This window comes from Aquila chrysaetos, chromosome 7 (assembly GCF_900496995.4).
Source record: "Aquila chrysaetos chrysaetos chromosome 7, bAquChr1.4, whole genome shotgun sequence".
NCBI lineage: Eukaryota > Metazoa > Chordata > Aves > Accipitriformes > Accipitridae > Aquila > Aquila chrysaetos.
Genome location: NC_044010.1, coordinates 20,406,578 through 20,426,232, shown reverse-complemented (window position 1 = coordinate 20,426,232; position 19,655 = coordinate 20,406,578). Strand labels below are relative to the sequence as shown.

Below are 19,655 nucleotides of genomic sequence, written 5' to 3'. Positions count from 1 at the left end.
TTATTTCTCAGCAAAATTAACTTTAACTCATGATTCTTTGATGCTACAAGAACAAACTCAAAGATGAACATGTGAAAATACTGGTTTAGAAACAAGAAAGTACTGACCCACAAAACATTTTAGTATGACTGAAAAGACTGAGAAACATAATTTTTCATGTATAAGGGAAAAAAAAAGGCCTTGTCTATTCAGTCATTCATGCTCACTACAGCAAAGTTAGAAGACAGAATTTAGAGAGATTTAATGCTCAGTATTCAAGATTTCTATGTTAGTTTAGAAGACCCTATGCTCAATTACAACCAGCAGATATTTGGATTCTTTTTTTAAACTCTGGTTTGTTGCTCATTTCCCAAAAGACAGTTTCAATATGCATCTATAGCACTTACTAACTAAAAAGTATTATATTCATAAGTGTGCACTATTGCTTAGGGTTTTACATAGCACAACCTGTGAACATATCTCCTTTGCTTTACATTTATGCACACTGAACAGTGTATGCTCAGTACATACAGGACTGTACACTGAAGAATAATGTAATTGCACTGTGCTACAGTAGGTACTCCAGAAAATACCTTCTTCCCAAAACCTGCAGCATGTAACCACTTTTTATAGAAAGCAATGTGGTTTATCCCTAAGGAGTTCAGTTGGCCGATGCAGAGTAAGACCATGTCATGTTAGGATGTCTTCATTGTGTAAGTATCCCAGAAAAATCAGGACCTGGCTTTAAATTCTCTGCTACACTGCTACTTTAAAAAAAAACCCTCCTATTTCTGTCTGTATGTATAGACTGTGTCTACCACAGTAGTACTTATATATGTATCCCATTTATATTGCAGTAGCTGAATATTTTAGACACTTAGATGCTCTGATATTTCAGATGCTCAGAATCATCTGATGTTTACAGTAATTAATGACATGTGGGATATGGTGATAGGGTAACCACCAGCTTCAAAAAGCTCCTGTCCACGGTACAAGTTCACAAGTCTTTTCAGCTAACAGCACTGTTGGGAATGAAGGCAGTTGGTTTTAACATGGAAAATGTTTTCCATGGAGTTCTGAATGAAGAATTGCACTGAAAATGCATTTTTTATGTATATCAAAGAAGTATAACAATGACAAAAGCTAACATTTAAAATGCAAAACAGCTAGTGTTGTGTGACACCGTGTGAGATATATCTCAAAGTCTTAAGGTTGACTAATTGAATTGCCATTGATAAGATGTCACTTAAAGAGACATCTCTGCAGTGAAACATGGGTTTGCTGTAAATGACCTGTCATTAGAGCCATGGGTAATGTCCGTGTCCAGACTGAAAAATATTGTAGCTCCCAGCAATATGCTCAGTAGGAGTTAAAACAGCAAGAATGGTAAGAAGTCAGTGTATGCGAACCACCAGAGAATTATGCCTCGGGTGCTACGTTAATTTACTTGTTGGCATACATTAATTGAAACCAATCAATAAAGCTGGTGGTACAACAGAGGGAATGCAAAAGAAGTAATCGATTGCCACACTTACTCATTTTAAGCTTGGAAAACAGGAATAATTTAGTCTAAGATTTTTCATTTCTGTCGATACAGATAATGGGATTATTTACTTATTTTCTATTCTTTCAGCACTAATTATAATAACTATGATGTCTTTCAACAGCCCTCATGTAGACCCCAGTATTCTGATTAGCAGCTGTTAACTTGCATATAATGGGAGTAACTTCTTTCAACTGAGAAGTTAGAAGATATAGCGGTTTGCTACTACAAATAGGGCTAATCATTTTGTCGCACTGAAATCAATTACATATTTTAATAATCATAAATTTGTGGTCAATTTTTTTTTCCATTTATGATTTAGTAGCTTTTAAAATTTTTCATTCTCAAAGGTAAACATTTCAAAGTAATTGTCTAAGAAGCACATAAAGAGCTGATACTGTTCTTTTGAATTTTTTGCGTTAAATTTGCTTAATATGTTCATTCTGTATGTCCAGTGTTGACTGGTATGGCTGTTAATTTTTAGTCTAGATTGTTGGGGTATTTCTCTTTTTTTGGGCCTTTTTTTAAAACATCTACCAGAGAGCTTTTGCATCTTCATTAGCTGTTGTCTTATTTATTACAACTGTTTCTGTGAGCTCCACCAGTCAGTTCTCAAGACCACACCACCTGAAAAAAAAAAAAAAAAAAAGATCCACTTCTTCACATGTGGAGAAATGCACTCACAATTATCACCCTCATTTCATGAAAACTGTTCGTCCTTACTGATCTTCTGTTCCCAGAGAGATCAATCAAAATCAGCGCACTGTTATTCATAACTGCTTTGCACAAGGAATGGGCATTTACATCATGGTAAACATGGTGCCATACACACTATCATTACGTCTTTCGTGGCATTGAGTTTTCTCAAAATTCATCCAGAAATGAATGAAATCTAAAAATTTAGCCTCTGTCAAATAAGGAACATTTCCTTCTACATTTGTAGCAGTATTATTTTCCTACTGATCATGCTAAAAGGCATAATTTTTCTCATAGTATGTCTTATCTTTTCGTGGCCTGTTAAACTCCACGTAATAGTGCTAAATTCAACCTCCAGACAAAGAACTGGATCTGCAACTGCTGTCCTTTTGTGCAGCTTCCTTGAAACCATGTACTTCTACAGATTTGTATCAGGTGTGATGCTGGCAAGCTGACTGTAACATTGTTTTCCTGGTTTTGGGGAGGTGTGGGTGAGACAAAAGATGCTATATTAAAAAAAAGGACAAACTTGCAGATACTGATTACTGGGCAGGATGCTCATTAGGAGGTTGTCCACACCTGGCAGATTTTTCCCACACTGATGATGTGTTTTGCTTGTAAGTAAACTGAACGATCCAGTTACAATTTCAGTGTACGTATACTCGTCTCCAGGCTCTGGTTCTAAAACATCAGTTCTAAAGGATTATTTTCTACTGCAGTCTAACTACTTTTGATTCTTAGAAAAAAAAAAAAAATTAAAAATTAAACCAACTATTATCTTTTTGTTAAAGATACCATAACCATGGAGATGTTACTTTTACCAAAGATTGGTAGTATAGGTGAGTACTAGAAGTGTATACAGTGAGGGTTTGCTAATGATGGTGCTGTTACTTGACAAGCCTGAAAGCGAAATAGTAATTTACAACTAACGGGAAAGCCAATTTTCTGTGAACTCAAGTAAGTTTAATGCAGGCCTTTTGAATTACCTCTCAATTGCTAATGCGGTAGAGAAGAGTTGTGAAACACTGAGCAACACTATCAAACTTGCTTAGGTGCTTTTCCATGACAATGCTGTACAACAATATGGTATTATGGATTATACATTTTTCAACAGGAGTTCTCCAGCCAAAGATTTATGCAGTTCCCAGAAAGGAGAAAGTCCTGGGTGCCAATTACTATGCAATGCGTGAGGCTGAATCCAAGGACTGAATCCCAGGTAGCTGCTACAGGAATTAAACCAAAGAGTTAGGTTGAAGCTCATTTACCATCTCTCATATTCTCTAAATCTTATTCACAATTAAAAATTTCAATTGTTTGAAGTAGTTTGAGACTTTCAGTTTGAAGCCTGGAGGGAACAATACTGAAATCTTCAGTCATAAGATAGTTAGAATTGAAATATATGAATATATGGACCATAATTATAGAAGTGGAAGTGTATACTTCCAACACAAAGTTTACCAATCTTTTTTTGTTTTAAACACTGGTAAAAGATAAGGCTCTATGGCAGGCAAAAGAAATGTAATATTCTACATCAGACTGCTCCAAGTTTCTGCCATTTTTTTGCATTTACAAAGCAGAATTCAGAGCCAGCTATTAAATATATCTATTAAAGTGAAAAATCACCTTTATGCATTTTGCACTACTCATTTAAGATACTAACAATGAATGATAACAGCTAAAGACATTCCAATTCTCCTTTTTTGCAGTGATAAAGGCTAAATACTTCACATTTTATTCAGTCCCACATAGCTGATCAACTTCCAAAGTAAAATTGTTTCATATAATTTCTTTTCTTGGAATAGAGGGGTTTAGTAGTTGCATTTGTCAGGGACAGAGCAAGAGCCAACTTAAGGATTTTTTTCATGACAGTAAATCTAGGGAATGCTCTCACATTTTCAGGAACTACTATTGATAGTGACTACACCCTATTTTTTTTTTTTCTCTCTCCTTTGAAAATTACATAGCTCAGCTTCTTCTGGAAAATGTTATAGGTGGACCCTGTGGGTGACTGCAATGAATAACTTGTGCTGTGAAGCCTCCCTTCCTACAGATTTAGGTCCTAAATCCCTTCTCCAGTTCTATTACAATAATCTGTTACAATTCATTCCTCTTCCTTCCAGTCACAGTGGAAAACAGTGCACATCATCACATCAACTCCACATTTCCCAATTTCCCACCAAGCGCATGCCAAAGTCACTCAGAGGGACAAACTAGGAAAGGATCTGGGACCGATCTGGAGCAGCTCATTTCTCATTAGCCAGCCAAGTACACACTAATCAATCATTCAGCAAGACTAACAGAATAGATAAATACTGTAGTAATGTAGACATTAATTTGGGTCTCTCCTCCTCTTCTACTTGTAGGAACTTGGACAACTTTGAGACCTCAATCTCTCTAGCAAATTTCACTGAACAGTTGGATAGCAGATTCCAAGATTAGCTCTAAAGAGAGAATGACTGTCATTGCACTTGATCAAGCTTTTCTTCTTTACTTGTTTGAAGCATGTGAAAAGAGGACAATGTAAAATTATTCCAGTTACAGGTACTAGACCCCCTGTATGTTGGCCAACACCACTGTGAAATCTAGCATGAGTAACAGCGTGACTGAGAGTCATTTGTATTGTATTGCTCTCCTCTCAAACAAGTTTTATCTTAAAGACTATGGCTTTATGAAATATGCATTCAATAAAATAACTTTGCAAAGAAGCAAGCAAAATCTATCCTAACCTGAGCTATTACGTGTCCTAAGATAAACAACAACGAAAGAACAGATTTCTTATCAAATAAGAGACAGAATGGACAGGCAAGGGACTAAGGAATAACAATATTATTAAAGGCTTACTGCAGCAGCACTTCTCCAAGCTACCCCTGCTAAAAAAAAAAATCCACTAGCAGCTTTGTAAAGAAATTAAGAAGGCCAGAATTTATCCAGAGTACTTCAGCTGTATTATTAATTTGTCTTTTAATATACAATAATGATTGAAATCTCACTTGGGAGGAAAAAAAAAACCCACCTATAAGAAAGTATGCTGTCTCTGTAGTACATATAGTACTTGAATATCCTCAGCTTAATGTTTGAAGTTTACATTCAAAGATTCACCTTTAAAGCATTGTATAAATGACTTCACAATTTAATTAAAGGCTTATAAACTTTATTGAATGGACTCTTCAGCATGTTCTGTTTACCAGCTTATGACTACAAAGACATTATTTAGGGAATATTAACCTCAATCTTTCATTTGGATCAAAACTTACAATTTTTAACTTTTAAAGGTGAGTTATCTTCCACATAAAATTGCAAACAAAAAGTAGATTTCAAACACAACGTAAAATAACTGCCTATCAATCTTCCCTACCAGACCTTCCATGTTCATACTATCTTAGCCTGCAGATCCAATTATCCTCCAACATTTGCTGCTCAACCATGCTGAGATTATTCACCAGCCCTCCAGTTAGACTGTAATAAAAGGTCTGTAGGTGCATTTACACTCAGAGAAATAAGGTATAAATGCTAGCATTGCAGTCATCTCTTTTTCAGTTACATGCACAGCCATAAACAGTGCAGTAATGAATCAGACTATTTCCAGCTACTTTATCCATTCATTTGCATGATATTTGGATTCGCTAATTTTAAAAAAAAATCTAGGTGCAGCATACCTTCAAGATGACACAGTTCTTGACCCAAAGGCCTTACAAATCAAAGTACTAATATCACATGGAATATATTTCCTCCTGTGCCCAGACAGCCAAAGTGTGGCTCCAATGTGAATATGTGATTATCCTCTGTAAAGGCAATCTCAGCTCCCCCTCACTATTTTTTTTAAGCTTGACATTTTAAGAAAGTAATCATACATACTGAAACTGCATTGACCTCTAAGATTATGTTCTGCACAAAATTTGGCAGACTTTCTGCTTCTCAGCAAAAAAATTAACAGCAGATTAAAGATAAAATGATTTCTGATATTCAAGTCTTTATGGTCTTTGCTCACTGCAGTTGTTGTACATCACGACAAAACAAAACCCCTCTGCCACAGGACATTGGTATATGTTGCCAAAAATGTCAGAAGCACAGTTTTCATCCCAAAGCTGCAAGTACTTGAACTGCAGGAGTCATTTCATTAGGTGACAGCTGCAATAAACTGTTCTTTCTCTATGTGGAGAAGCTACTGGTGGGAGGTACAATTCACACAGGCATACTCCATAAATCTCATACCACTTAAAGAAAAATATACTTAAGAAAACATTTAGAAAGTACTGTGCAATATCTTTTCATTTATTACCCTTACTTTCTTAGTGTATTCATGCCTTAACATTTTGTAATTCAAAAGTTCACAATAGACTTTAAAGACATGGGCAAAATTCATGAAAATTCAAAGTTTTTCTTCCCCTTTGTACTTTTTCTGCTGATCTAGAGAATCTAGGTCCTTGGTGTTCCTTGATGATCTATTTCTAGTGAATATATTCCTATTGACCTAGAGAAAACAAAATTAGGTTCTTTAGCTACAGGTTGAAACCATGATGATGGTGTTTATTTACTCTGTTACTGCTATGTAAGGGAATATAAAATTGTAACTTGATATGTAACTAGCTGAAAAAGACACTAATACACTTCAAAACTGTATGGTATTAGTAAAATACAGTGTATCATTGAACTGCATTAACATACATAGACATTTTTGAGCCTTCAATGCTGTGATAACCTTTAGTTTCCAATGAAGGTGGTGGGAGTAGACTTCAGTGTCACAAACGAGCGTTTGGCAGCCGTCACTGAGCCATGCAAGTAACAGGCCTTCAGCTTTACCTTTTCAAATTGTTTATGTATTATTCAAACATTTTTCATGGAAACCATTGAAAATTGTTGCTGGGTAATAATGCAACCGTACACCCAGCTTTGTTTTTTTCTTTAAACGCATATCACATTCTATACCTGAACCCAAGACAGGTGTATAATCTCCATTCTCATAGCAAACCTCTATTCTTCATCAGTAGCCTATTGCTATACAAACAGAAATGCTATGTTTGAACAAAAATTACATTAATAGAAAGATGGATTATGTAATGTTTGATATTGCATTTCCTGGACTATTTTTTAAATTGTGGTTTGGCTTTTTTTTTTTTAATTACACAGCATTTTCTCCCTAAGACTCCTTCTCTAGCTTCATTTCACATTTCAGTAGCACAAAGTTTTTAGCTTCACTTCAAAAGCACAAAATTTTTATTTGCCTTTTTTTTTTTTCTGGAACAGAGCACACTGAAGAGGATTGGTATGGGCGTTTCACTTCTGAACTACAGTCATTGCACCTTAGATGATTAGTACAAACCAATTAAAAAACTACTACTGTTTGAAGCAAAGTTTTGGAGAAGGGTACCACATCTCTGCTACAGACACATAATTAGCTGTCACACACCCAGAACACTCCCTAGCACCAAGGACTCTCAAAAGCAGAGCAGGGCGAAACAGGCACCTTAGTCCTGCACTCCAGCAATGGCTCCAGCCAGTGGGTGGTCCAGATGGAGCAGCATTCAAGTGGTTTTAGCTGCCTGTAGAAGCAGTCTTTATCCATTCAGTTTTCTGAGCCATTTTAAGAAGCTATGGAGAAGAAGAAACATACATTGCCAAGCTTCCATTTTTCCATTACTTTTCTCCAGAATTACTCATGAGAAGAGTATCTGTTCCACTAGAGGGAGGAGCAGACTCAGGAACTGAATTTCCAACTAGTGTTCCAGTGCCACCTGCAATAACAGCCTTATTCCTATGTGAAGGATGGTCTGTTGTCACAAAGAGCTGAAAGGGCAAAACTGGAACATGAAGGTTCACTTATGCAGAAAAATTTTATAACAACAACAAAAAAATCAAAAAAGAAAAGGAAGAATCTCACCTGAGGTACTTTTACATTTCTGGGTTTGTTTCTGTTTTTCCTGAAAATGGGATGTGGTTTTGGTTACAAATCATGTCTTTCATATTATATTTAGATTTCTAGATCATGCTTTCCTTTGGCTTTGGGATAAAACCACCTGGAACAGAACAGCAATTTGTAGCTTATTTCCTCTCTTGTAAAGGGCTTCATATAGATGTGTTTTTTCATGTACTCTGTCTTAATGCTTCTTATTGCTAAGATTTGGTAACATGATACTATCTTCATCTGAAAACAGGTATATTTAAGAACTCACAGATTATGAATACCTTGTAAAGTACGAAGATATTCATATTTCTAATTCCAGTATTTTTTCCCTGAAATATATTTGAGATAGAACAGACCTAGAGATTGCAAAGGTTCAATTTTTCCCTACAAAGCCCCCACGTCAGAGTTTCTCTATGTGCACCTGCATATAACTATATGGCAACTCACTATAATGGAAGGATTAAGGCCATTCACTACTGAAACTATCTTCAGTGACTTTGGTTGGGACAAGTCCCGTGATTAGTTAGTGCAGTGCAAAGGAAACAGCTCATTAGAACAGCTGTTACCTTATGCAGACAAGCAAGGCTACAAGGAGACATGGCTTTAGTCCAGCCTATCCATCTCACCTGCCAGAGAAAAGCTGTACCAGAAAAGGAGGACTTTTATGGAAGAGCTGGAGCCTGGCACGCGTTCCTCTTCTCCTCACCCTCTGAAACAGTGGGCAGATTGATGTACGATCTCCCCTTTAGGGCAAGTGAGTTCTATACTGTGCTAAGCACAGTAGCACATTACTGCCTTCTGGTTGGGTTTCACTAGCAGCTATCACATTTGAATCTTCTCCCTGATGACTGAGACAGTCTTAAAACAAACAAACTCCCTCTGTGTTGTAATCAGTCTAGACAAGACTCCCTCAAAGAGGAGTGCTGTATTTGGAGAGGAAGGCGCAGTTAAATGTTAGTTCCTAACTCCTTCAGCAATTGGTTTCATAATGCTTTAGCATATACCCCAAGAAAGTCCTGTTTTTTACAGAGGTTGCACTTTAATTTTTACTGTAGCACATTCCATCAGGCCAGAAAGACTGAGACATTATATAGAGAGCTTGAAAAACTTCTGGCTGTCCTGGTCCAAAGATATTAAGCTCCCTGGATATTAAGGGAGAACCCTTGAACTTGATGGGATGCAGGGAGTAGGGTCAATATGGTTATGGTAGCCCCAGCAGGAAATGTGCTGCATGATTTTATATTGCCTAGTGTTTTCTAAATATTTAGGCTTTCATGTTTCTCATTACTGTAGCTCAGCCAAGAATCAATGAAAAGCTGAGTACCTGTGGTCAGCTGAAATTTTCCTGCCTTCCTAGAGGTGTGTGAGGGTTTGAACCATTCTCCCAAGCAACGTTATATTTTAGTCAGAATAAGACCAGAAAGAGTTTTACTGTCATCCATGATCATCTTAGCAGAACAGGGCAGTACCGTCTTGTACCAAACTGCAAGAAATATTTAGTGGTTGCCTTTATTACAGGTTATTCCTGACATCAGGATAAGAAGACATGTGTAGTCTGAGATTAGAAATGCACCATACATTCATATAGAGGTGTGTGAGAAGAAATCTGAATTATTCCGCTATTCCTAAAGTATACCAATTCCCCTTTGGAATGTCTTGATCTGCGATGATAAGCAGATGAGCAGAAAAGCTGTAGGATTCACACTTGGTTCCTGTTGTCAGGAAAAAAACATTCTGAATAATATCATCCACCTACGGCTGGGCTCTCTCTGGATCAATGCAAGGTTAAGGCCACTGCCTCTTTTGATCTCTGCTGATTAGCACAGAACTTGCGGTCTCATTAGTCAAAGCCGGGTGATGCTAGGCATATAGGGTACTTTAGCAACAGTAGATTATGAACTATGTAGCCTTCCCAAAAGTATCACACACTGAAATTGATGTATTTTGCTTTACAGTATTCTGCATACCTTGGCATAGATCAAGATCAGTTTCACCTGGTTTCATCTTTACAGTGCTGCTTATCGCTGCAAGTTGCATAAAGCAAAATAATTTCATTGCCATGAAATCAATGGGAATAGGTACAAAAGAATTATTGTATTTGCACTTAAAGCTATTTATTGAGTGAAACAAATACATACGCATTATGACTTGTCCTAAAATAACAAAGGAGGGGCTGCTAAGTTTTTCCATCAGGGAAAAATCAGGGACCTGCTTTGAGCCCACAGGCAAATTAGGCACTTTTCCCATACAAATATATGTCTGTGACCTCAGGTAATAAACAAGGCATTTACTGTAATGACAGTAGAAATCTAGTCTAGCAGATTTAGGATAACCATTCTTGAAAAACAGGTTGCAGTATTTAAAGTAACAATATTTAAAATATTTTTTTTACAGAAATACATTAATTGCGAACTGTGTTGTCAATGTGAATGGACAGTTGCATAGTTGCACATTGTCTCTTTCACACATGACATTAAGGAATGATATTGAGAAAGGAGTTATGGGCCCCAGAGAAAATCATTCAGACCACCTACCTCAAACTTCTCCTACCAAAGATTTTGGGAGAATTATTGCTTACTGGGAAAAGCTCACAATCAGGATGGTTGCTCATATTACGGACATAATGTGATAATAATAATAAAAAAATAAATAATAATAAAAAAGAAATCACAGATTGGCAATTTACATGCAAACACAAGCAAAAATATTTTAATTACATAAGCTACTGAGAAACACACTACTCCCCTCCAATCAAGTAAGGCTGAATGTAGATGATGTGTAGGTATGGCAAGGCATGAAAATGCCTGTCCTTCTCTTAGCCTTTTATGCTTAGTACATTTTAGTATTTGTTACCAGAACTTTTAAGATGAAAAAACCTGCTATATCAAAACACTCGGAGCTAATCTTGTACCTTATACCTTACACATACATTTCAGGATTGAAAGTTTTGTATTTCTCAAGTTAAAATGTTATGGACAGAGCTCTGTTCATTTGATTAAAGTTTTGTTTTTGTTTTTTTTTTTTTTAACTTTTTCAACTGAGAGAATGCTTCAAGGTATAGAAATACCACTTATTCTACACATTGTTCAGGAGCTAGGAAAGTAAAATCCTGGTTTGGGTAATGCGTCAAAGACAACTCAAATGATGTAATAATCTTCATTCCACCACAGCAGACCATGACCATAAAATTTTGGAAATTGTACTTTTTTCCCCCTCAGAACAGAAGAGGAATGCTTCTTGGTTTTGCTTGCCATCTAGTCGTTATCATTATTTAAATATATATTTTTCATCTGTTGATCCTCTCCTTACTATGATTGCTTTCTGTAGTGAGATTTACTAATGCACAGAGGCAGTAAGCCGTGGGTTACTCAAAAATATATTTCAACAAACAAAGATAAAATTAACTTGCAGTGTCAAATCTACATGCAAGATGAAGCATATTTGGACCCTGTAATTCCTTCTGCCTTACTTTCCATTGTCTCATTCCTCTCCTGTTTCACTCAGAGGAAGTGTTCCTATCTTTCCATAACAGAGTGTAGATAGTTCAAAAGTGTGCCTTGCTTTCATCCATATACAGCACACCCAATCTAAAAGACATTATTGGAAACAGTTTTTTCAGTGCTTCATTTCAATACCATAGGCAGTCAGACTTGATTACAATACCATGATATAAGAAATAGCGATACATTTTAACTTTCTTTAGACCTTATGTGTGCAATATTTTCAACAGCAGCTTTTTTTCTTAATTTTAAAAACATTCAGAAGTGCTATTAGCCAAAAATACTTAGCTGCATCAGGGGCTTATCTGGGGACTGAAGTTGGCTTTATTTTATTCAAATACTTCAGTTAGAATTGTCTGCAGTCCTGTCTGCCTGTAGACAATTTGCTTAATCTTCCTGTTTAGTTTTTAACACAGAAAGGATTTTTTTTTTCAGTTGTCAGTTATGAAAACTCAAACATGGGTTCAAAGAGTCAAGTCATATCCTTAAATGCATTTATCACTAATAAAATTCTTTAAACAACTGGGGTGGATTTGAGGCATAAACTTGCAGAATAATTTATCTGAGTCACAACTACCACTGGTGATAAATGAGAGTGAAAGAAAAGCATTTGACTTTCAGATATTGAGTTGGGTGTGGCAGGACTTGCAGTTAGAAAAAGTTCAATAAATTTGGAAAGTTTTATAAGGAAATCAAAATGAGTTTACAACTCTTTTGTCCAGCTGTTCTTAGTAGAATCCTACTCTAAAATCTTTGTGTTCTTGGAAAAAGGGCAAGTTACAAACACTACTGCCATTTATTTAGATTTCCATATTAGCCAAAGGCAGCACCATATGCAGTGGATCTCCTGTAGTTAGGTGAGCTGTTCTTACATGTGTATTGTTTTGGAGGATCACTTTACCTCTCATGTTTAGGTTTTTGGTGCTTTCTAACACTAAATTCTTTTGAGTGTGGAAGTCTTAATGAAGACTGTAATGAAGTTCCTCAAGTCTTGTTTTTTCTAGAATGTACTGCAGGACACTAAAAAGCGTGATTACAGCAACTTAGCGCATGTATGCTCACAGCCAGTGTCTTGCATTAACAAAGTTTTTTCCGTTACCTTTCTACAGTTCCCTTTTAGAAAGAAAAGAGCTAGAAGAACAAAAAAAAATAAAATAAACTGAGAATTTAATTGACTATTGTGTCTGAGGACAAACAGGGACATAAAATACTAGAAGCATCAAAGTGTGATATTAGATTGCATATTCAAATACAGTTGGTTTTGAATGTATATTCACCACATAGAGCAAAATTGTTAGTGTGAAAAGTCACCATTGTTGGCAACTGAATCCTAGTTTACCGGATGAGTCAAATTCTTTCTTGCACTATTTTTAGGAGTGGAACAGACTTATTGTCATGGGGAGTAACAAAGATACACACTGAAGTTCATTCTTTGTGCCTCCCATGCAACTGTTTCTTCTCCCAAGCAGGGGCTCTGAGAGGGAAATCCAGAGCATGCAACAGAATTTATGCAGAATCATTTCCACCAAGTTGAAGAAAATGATATAGAAAAAGCCACATTCTAATAGCTACTTAAGGTGTTTCTCTATTCAGCCTAAAAATTTCTCTGGAGAGATGGGGATGATGCAGAACTTCCTCAACTAGGGAACTTAGATTAACCCTACAGCAATACAAGAACAACATGAAAGGACTTTTGAACTCAGTACCACTCCTTGGTTGGACGGAAACCCTGTGCCCTGAGCAAGGTGAAGATCCAGGCAGCATGAACTACAATGCAAACCATGGCAGCTACTTTACTTCAAAAGACTGAGGAGAAAGAGAAGGTATGATATACCGTGCAGGAATTGCTTCATGCAGCAGTAAGAGACCTCAATTCCAGCCACACTCTTGCCAGAAATTCAGGTCTCACTGCTCTTGTCTTCCCAGAATAGACACCTCCTCAGCCCTAGCTTAAACTATTCTATGTTGTGGTTCAAGGAAGCTTCAAGGAAGAGGGGCAAGTAGCATCTTCCATCCCTACTGTGCCAGGCTGCAAGGAGAAAGGGATGACACTTGGGGCCAAAACAGCATGTAAGAAAAGTCTGGCCCAGAAACTCGAGCACTTGGCTGAATATAAGACTCTCTGGGCTCTGGATGCTACTCCTTAGACCAACTTTGAATATTATAACCACATAGTATTTGTCTGAAGCCAGTTGTATTACAGAGAAGTCAGACCAGAATTAGCAGTATCTCCCCTAGGTTGGGGACAACCAGTAGGCTACCAAGTCACACTGCTGTTTCCTGCCAACTCATTTTCTCTCTCCTGCCACACTCATTGTGTTGGTATAAGGATCAACTTATGTGAACTCTGAGGAGCAAGAGAAGAGTTAAGTATGGAAAGAGGACAAATACACTCAATGTGTTCACTACTGACAGAGGAGAAAGCTAAAGGACACTTGGCGAAATCAATTTACCACATGAAAACGTGAGAAATTCTCATGACTTGGCAGACCTGGAGCACAGGCCTAGAAATGGCTAAGGAAAGATGGATGATACAGGACTGGAAACAAACAAACAAACAAAAATGCCCTTATGGAAGTTACACAGAGATGACCAGGGAAGGCAGGAGGACAGTACACACTTGGACCTCAAGATGGACAAGGACAGATTAATGACTGGAGAAGTTTGGAGGTCAGAGAGAGTTAATTGAGGCAAAGGATTGATGTGTTTGGCAGACTATAAATTGATGGTGGTAAGAGAGAACTGATGGGACTGATGATTAGAAGATGGATAGGGAATGAAAGATTTATGGACTGAGCAGTTTAGACAGATAGAATATTACAGGTGAAACACGGGATATCTGTTAAATCTCTTGTACATTGGAGGAAATATTTCATTATGCCCCCCTGTGTGCTGGGTAAGGATTACCTGAGTCTTCTGAAACCTTATGGTGCAGCTGCATGTTTAACTTACACACTCAAGGTATGTATACTTGCCTTACAATTCTTTCATGGGTTATAGCGGTTTTCATTTTCTCTGTCCTTTCTAGAGCTTTTTTTTTTTTTAAAGACTATCATATTATAATTGCAGAGGAGGACACACAAGGTTTCTCTTCATATTTCTACTGTGTATCACTTTGATGAGCCTAGAAATTTGAAATTGTCTAAGCTTTTCTTGAAGAGGCCATTTTCCCTAGAATACAGGCAAATATGTGTGCAAATCCAGTCAAATCGGTTGAGTTATAGTATTATGGAACACAGAAAGAGATGGAAAAACCATGAGACCAAAGTCTTCCTGAACCTAGAACCAAGTGCTGAACCTGTAATTCCATAGGGCTTGACTAATACATGCAAAAATAAAGTGTTCACAAATAATGTTACCAAGAAACTTCAGTCTTGAGCTGCAATTATTCTAGTATTTTCCTCAACAGAAGAGTTCAACATATTTAAAGTTCCTGATCTTGTATGTTAACAAAGATGTAGCTAGGAAAGTAACAAGAACATACAGAAACATATTAGTACAAGGCCATATGCTACATATGTCAAAAAACCATGATAATTTGCATTTTAAGCCACAGAACAGGCTACCTGGAGAAGATATACAGGTGGACAAAGTAAAATTCAATCCCACTTTATTTAATTCTTCATCTCTTTCCTTCACAAACGCATGTTTGTAACCCCCGATGGATTAACACATTACACATATAACTTCTGTCACCTGTTACCTGGGAGTCCAGGTCAGCTCTAAGCAAAGCAACATTGCTAAATGTTTCTGAGGGCACAGAACACACTTAAAAGGGCAAGTGCAAAATTTGGGCAAACAAAATCAGTTTCCTAATCATTTTCCTGTTTTGGCCTAAGGACTCCTTTGCTTGACAGGTGACTCCACCCCAGGAAGATCACAGCCCATGGAATTCTTACATAAAAGGTCTATAAAGCCCTTCCTTCCCTCCACCTTCCTCCCTACCCCCCACTCACCCCCCCCCTTTTTTTTTTTTTAACACACCTACCTGTTGAACTATACAAGTTTGCTAAATTTATACCTAGCCATATGCCACAACAAACAAGTCAGTGAAATCCAGATGGAAGAAGAAAGACCTCTCTACTCTACTTTACACATGAGGAAAGTATATTGCATTTGCTCATCTGTATACATTGACATTTCCTATGGTTTCCTTAAAAAAAAAAAAAAAAAAAAAATCTGAGTCTCCTGTGGCTAATACACTTTCCTCTATTGCTTAGGCTGAAGTTTAGATGCCCACATAGGCCTTGAAAAGTTACTTGAAGGAAATACTTTGTATATATAATGTCCATGTGCATTATGTTGCTTTTTGTGGTCCAAATCCAGTTACAGCAAAAGACAATATGAAAAGTCCATAAAGTGAAAAAAAAAAAAAAAAAAAAAGAAAAAGGTAAAACAGAGGAATAGATGAAATAACATTAACAAAGGAAGGCCATAGAAGTCAAATATCCTTCCCTCTTGTTAAGAATTTAGTTCTCTAAAAACCTATTGGGACACTATGTCTAATAAACCTTTTGTTTACGCCTTGGTGAAGACACTTGCAGATACCTTGTCGCAGAATTGGTAGAGCCTGCCTCATTTCTCCAACATTCAGCTGGTCAATATTCAATATTGAGGGTTCAATATTACCGAGGAAAGCAAAAGGTAAGGATTGAAATTTCCTCTCACTGACTAAGAAATCGGTCAACAACCACCAAGCTGTTTCACATTGGCACAATGGCATCCTTTGTTTTTATGAGGATTCTTATGGAAATCAGTGCAGCTTCTGGACAAGTGTCTGTCATGGTACCAAAAATGCTTGCAGGAACCTGTTATTGTAGGGGCTTGGGACACAACCGCTATACAATTTGCAGAAGTTTGGCTGTGTTTGCTGAAAGACTGAAAAGCAACGAACTACTCTGAGAAGCACTAGAATCATTTTATTAGCTTTCTGCCTTCCTTCCTCATCCCTAATCACCAAAAGGTAGATACCTTTCCACACTCTTATAGCCCGTTTACACCAGTACAATGCCCCTGGAATTTACAGCAGTGTAAGATGTAAGTAGAAAATGCACACGCAGACAAATGAAAAACAAATGAAGAAGCACACAGAAAAAAAGTCAGACATGATGTTTGGAGATTAGCCTTATTACTCCATAATACAACAGGACATTCTTAACCTGTTTTGTCTACAAGCTGCATCCAACAAAGGATTCTTTTTCCTTTAATGAAGAAGAGTACGAACTTCAGTTTAATAAGAAGCCTTCTCAAATGCCAGTTATTGCCTATCAGTTGAACCTCAACACGTATCTTAGGCACAATGGTCTAGGATTAGAGAACTGTCCCTTCTATCCACACATCTGTGAAACACAGGTATGTCACAAAACATGTTTCCCCCCGCAAAAAATGCCTCTAGGGTTCTTCAGTGTACTCAAAATAATCAGCAACTTTAAAGATTTCCTTTTTGTAACTAAAATGTGAAATACGAGCACGGGAAATTAAAACGAAAACCACCTTAAGCCCATTTAAATCCATTTTTGAGTCATCAATCATTAATTAACCGTAACACATCCCAGAGAACACGAGGAAAAGAAAAATAACCTACAACACTTTACAGAAAACACGGGTACTGATCGTGTTAAAGGTAAACTTCACTGCAGCCTAATTTTCGCATACATAGGTGCTTTGCATTTCTCCCCCCTTGTTTGTTTTTGGTTTTTTTTTTCTTCCCCCCCTTGAATAGCTTCACACTCAGGTGCGGCAACACTTCTGCTGCCGGCCCTGCACAGAAAGAGCCGCTTGCGGCTGACCCTCCGCCGCGGCCGAAACGCGCGGGGAACTAGCGAGGGGGCCGAGCGGAGCCTCCCGCCCCGCCACGCGGGCGCGCACCCCCAGCGCCGCCCGCGACCCCGCGGCGGGGGGGGGGCCGGGTCCCCTCCGCCGCCGGCGGCGGGCCGTGCCCAGCGCGGGGTGCGCAGCCCGCGCTGGCCGGGCCGGGCCGGGCAACGCGCCGGCCGCGCAGCGCCGAGCATCCTCCGCGGGGGCGCTGCCCCGCGGTGCGGGGGCGGTGCGGGTTTGCGGCACTGCAGCAGCAGGAGCAGCTGCTGCGGCGGAGCCGGAGACCTCCCTTCCTCCTCCTCCCTCCTCCTCCGCCGCGCAGGGGACCCTCCATTGTGCGGGGAGGCGGCCGCACACCCGCCGACTGCGGCCCCCCCCCCCGGCGCCGCAGCGCCCCTGCGTAGAGGGGCCGCTCCCCCCCGGCCAAGTGCTGGCGGGTGCGCTATCACAGCCCCCCGCCCGTGCTGCCGCTTTCCATTTCTAAAGCTATTTATACACCTATAGACGTATATACACACACATATATACACGCATTGCCCCCCTGCCGCTGAATTTCGGTCTGCGCCGGCGGGGGAGAGGGGGGCTCTTCCCCCGGCAGAGCAGCTCCCCGGCGGCGGCATCCCCCCCCCGCCTTGCCCCCCGCGAGAAGGGACAAGGTTATTGCAAGCGCGGCGAAAACAAAGCCGGCGCTTCGCGCCTCGGCCGGGGCCGGCGGGCTGCGGGGACCGACCCGCCAGAAGTTGCGGCGCTGATTTCCCCCCCCCCCGCCGCCCGCTCCTCCGCGGCCGCAGGCCCGCCCGACAGGCGCCCCGGGACTGGCCCGGTAAAGGGACGGGGTGCCGGCTGCGCGGCGGTAAAACTTCTTTGTTAATAACGAGCCAGCCGAAGGGTGGCAACGAAGCGGGGGGACGCCGTCCCGCGGAAACCCCGGCAACTTCGGGGACAATGAGCGCGCCGCCGGTACCCGCCGAGAAACTTGTCGGCCCGCTCCCCCCGCCCGCCCCCCGCCCCAGCTACTTTCGCGTCCCCCTCTCCCGCCGTGACCTCTCCCGGCGCCGCCGGGAAACTGTTGCCTCGCCGGGCGCCGGTGCCCGAGCGCGGCGGAGCGGGGAGCGGCCCCCCCTCCCCGCGGCTGCCGGCAGACGCTCGCACCGGCCGCTACTTCGGTAGTCGGGGGACTTGCTTACCCTCCGAGATCAGAAGGCTCTCAGAAAACTAGCTCTTCCATCATCCAGACGGTCCTTTGCAACTTTCCTTGCATGGAGCGAGAAGGTATCTAGACGTATTTGGGAGGGCGGGGGGGGGGGGGGGGCGCGCTTAAGACGACAAGCCGTTCAGGAGACTTTTGAATAAAAGGGGGATGAAACCGGATTTCTTCCCAGTATCAGGACCCTGGAAAATCAAATCCTTCTTCAGAAGAGAATTCTTTCAGAGCCGTTATCGGTATTACTATTAATGCGCAGCGCAGGAGGCATCGCATACAAATAGATCCGAGTAGCAGCGTCTATTGGTGGCGGCGGAGGGCCCCTGGGTCCTACTGCTCCGGCGCCGGGAAACTACAAAGCCGAGCAGCAGCGAGCGGCTCCGGAGAGGGCACGGTCTGGGGGGGCGAGGGGGGGCGGCTGCAGGGGCCCACTCCCGGTTAATTGATTCGTTACCTCGGGTATTGTAATACGTGTTGCAACGTTTAAGCGGGAGAAAGCCACATTATAAACGGATGTCATGCAATCTCCCCTTTCATAGCTGCTCTTGCAGGGCTATTGTGCGGTCTGGTATGAGAAATGTGTCTGGTTTTTAAAAACAGGGCTTTATTTGTCTGCAGCTTTTTCTTCTTTTCCTGCGCCGTCAAAATTATCCGTCACGTTCCCCAACAATTACGTAGTCACTTCGGTGATCAATTATTCATTGAATTTCACTTACCTATGCTTTTTCTTTCTCAACTTATGGCTTTCCAAGGGCACATCTGCTCCTCTGTGCAAAGAGGGTAAACCAACATTCTTAAAAATTAAGCAACTTATTCCTAATTAAAAGAGAAAAAGTACAAGAGAAATATCAGGGTAAGGTTTCTCCATTACAGAATACAAAGGCGGCCGGTTTGCAATATTTAAATTATGGTCGGTATTGGATTTAAGAAATAATTGGGCTGAAAGAAAATATCCCCTTTGAAAATTCAGGCAGTGAAAAGAACAAAACACAGATGCAACATTTATGTATTGAC

The 19,655-nt window shown here is 40.0% G+C and overlaps 1 protein-coding gene across 5 annotated transcripts in view; it reads right to left on the bottom strand.

The window, feature by feature from the left end:
* The window catches only part of ROBO1 (roundabout guidance receptor 1), a 764,721-nt gene extending 745,759 nt beyond the window's left edge, over nt 1-18,962 (bottom strand). For 3 of the 5 annotated variants that reach the window (XM_030020134.2, XM_030020136.2, XM_030020135.2), the window contains exon 1: nt 18,625-18,961. The gene's annotated coding sequence lies outside the window, so the exon portion shown is untranslated. Of the gene's footprint in view, nt 1-18,624 lie in introns of all 5 variants that reach the window. The other 2 variants (XM_030020140.2, XM_030020138.2) reach the window with 2 other exon arrangements.
* Nucleotides 18,963-19,655: the final 693 nt, after the last annotated feature.